This window comes from Galeopterus variegatus, unplaced genomic scaffold, assembly GCF_000696425.1.
Source record: "Galeopterus variegatus unplaced genomic scaffold, G_variegatus-3.0.2 Scaffold2321, whole genome shotgun sequence".
Classification (NCBI taxonomy): Eukaryota; Metazoa; Chordata; class Mammalia; order Dermoptera; family Cynocephalidae; genus Galeopterus; species Galeopterus variegatus.
The window spans coordinates 68,184-71,166 of NW_007728432.1; positions in this window are offsets into that span (position 1 = coordinate 68,184).

A 2,983-nucleotide genomic window follows, 5' to 3' on the forward strand; every position below is an offset into this window, starting at 1 on the left:
GGCGGCGCTCCCGCCCGAGGGTTCGGATCCCACATACAGACCGGTTCCCGCTCACTGGCTGAACGAGGCGCGGGAGCAACGCCGAGGCTTGCAATCCCGTTGCTGGTCCCCGGTCCGGTACGGGGCAACACTGAGGGTTGCGATCCGTTGCCGGACACGGAAAAAAGACAAAAGACAAAAAAAAAAAAAAGTTTGTAAAAGTTATTATTAATGGTTTCACAGAGGAGAAACCCAAAACCCAGAACTTGACAGGTCACAGAGCCAGCATTAAACCCAGGGCTATCTGACTCCAAATAGATAAAATGCTACTTATACATTTTTCTTAAATCCACGTAGGGACATGAACAACTAAATGCCACCATTTGATAGCTCCATTCATCGTAACAAATAAATTGGGTATCAGTCTCATCACTGACTCTGCATTATTGGGGCTCCTGATGTTGCTGGGCTAGACAGGCTGATGACCCAGGAGAAATGTCTAGAGCCGAACCCAGCAGGCCGCCACAGGGTGCCATCTCGTGTTATCAAGTGGGATTGCAGCAGAGGAACCAAAGCCTTTGCAGGCTAAGAGCCTCTTCTGTCTGTGTTTAATATTGTATGAGTAACTACTTTAGTCATCATTACCAAAGGCTTGGCCTGGACCTCTGGTAACTCTTCACTGGGAAACACCTGCAAATCAGGATGGCTGTGTTTGCTACAAACGTCCTTCGTATTATAAGGAGATCCTTGTTTGTGACAACCCTTTGCTAAGGCACTGGAAGTTTGGGAGGGAAGATGTGGCTCTTGAATTGCTCACAGTCTAGTAAGGAAGACAGCCAAATACATGCAAATCATAATGCCATATGCCAAGTGCTCTGACAGAGAGGAACACAGGGTGCGTTGGAAAGCTTCTCAGATGAGATTACAATGGAGCTGACGCTTTACACATGTAGGACTTTACCAGGCTGAGAAGGGAGTACAGATAGATGACCCAGGCAGAAGGAACAGAAGCTGGGGGGAGCTCCAAGTGTTTCAACTGAAGCAAAATCCTGTCAATAATCAAGGGAAAAGACTAGAGATGGGCAGGAGCCAGGCCATAAAGGGTCTTTAAGCCATGCCGAGGAGAGTAGACCTTATCCTGTGGGCAATGGGGCTTGAAGCAAGGCACTGATTCTCCCAGATCTGCATTTTAGAAAGAACAGTCCAGTAATGGGCACAAACCCGTGCTATCCACCCTAAGTGGATCATTGTGCAGTATATGCATGTACTGAAACAACACACTGTATCCCACAAATATGCACAAGTAAATGTCAAAATAAAATAAGGAATAAAATAAAGGAAAAATTAAATTACATAAACTCATAATTAAATGAGTTGTTTTAAATATAAAGGTTAAAAAATCCTCAAAAAAAAAAAAGAAAGAACAGTACAGGAACAGAGGCAAGTCTGGGTGGGATAGGACTGGAAATTATGGAGCCTGGTTAGGATGCTTTAGTAATTGTGTAATGCTTTGGTAACGCGGGGAGATGTGCTTGGGACCTCTCTACCAAATTAAGGTAGAGATCATGAGGATGGAGAGGAAAAGATGGATCTGAGAGTCATTAAAGAAGCCAAAGCTCAGGGACCAATGACATGGGAATGAGGAAACTGGAGGAGTTAGTAGGTAAGGGACACACTCGCTGAGGGAAGAAACCCAAGAAGGGCACATTTGCTGAGGAGGAGATCAACTTAGGACATGTTGAGTTTGAGGTACCTACGGAAATTTCAAGGGAGGTGGTCCAGTGGGTCTGGAGCTTAGGGGAGACGTTTCAGCTGGAGATGAGGAGTCATAACATATTCACAGTTCTGAAGTCTTGTAAGAGATTGAAATCACCCATGGAACAAGAGAAGAGCATAGGGCAGTACCCCAGGGAACCCCTGATGGTGTCTTCGGGCTTCTAGAAGTGAAGCCTGTGGAAGACCAAGAAGGTGGGCCAAAGAGGTAGGAACAGAAAGCAGGCACATGTGGAATATATACTTCCAAGGGTACTGAAAACTTTCTAAAGAGTATCCAGGCAAAGAGCTGTAGGAGAAGCCTCAATTCTTGTGTTCTCTTTCCTAAACATGAATGGCCTGTGAATGAATTGATATTGGAAGGATTATGCTGGTGCTTTTCTTTTCCCACTTCCTATTCCACAACCCCTAGTCCCCCACCGTGGTGCATTTCCCCAAGAGTATGAAAATCTCTAGGGTGCCAAAGCAAAGGAACAACTCAAAGCGTTGGCATAGCTGTTGAGAACATCACTAGGAACCAATCAAATAATCAGCTGATAAATCATTAAAAGCAATTTTGATGATAAATCACTATGTGATATTTTTTCGGCAGATTACTAATTAAATGACATTTATATAACTAAACTTTCATTCCTGTCTACTTATTTAGTTCTTAAGAAGTTTCTCCATGCTTTTGATTATAAAAAATCTAAAATAAAAAAAATCAATGCTGAAACATAGCAAAAGATATATATACTCACCCACGTATATATAAGTAAATAGATGAAAAATATTTAAAAGTCCCATCTCATTAAGAGATGCATTTCCAATAAAAGTGTGCACTTTATAAGATATTTTTGTTATTTTGTGTAGTAATGATAATTGTAATGATAACTGAGTTTAAAAGAAATTGCTCACCACGTGACCCCTTCTCACTCATTCCTGCTGTCAAAACCTTTGTGCAGGTCTCTGCCCGAGTGTCACACACCAGTTTCCACAACGCCTCCTCTCTGTTCCAATCTCCCCTAAGACCATTTCCATCTGTCAATACCCCAGACTGACCTTCCTACAGCCTGACCATAGCAATCCCCAAACTGTGGGCCCTGAGACCCCAGCACCAGCATCACCATCACTTGGGAATTCTCATTTTTGTCAGCAATGCAGCTCAGATGTCCATCAATAAGATAATAAACAAATAAACTGTAGTTCATATATAAATGGAATACTACTCAGTAATAAAAAACAAGAATGA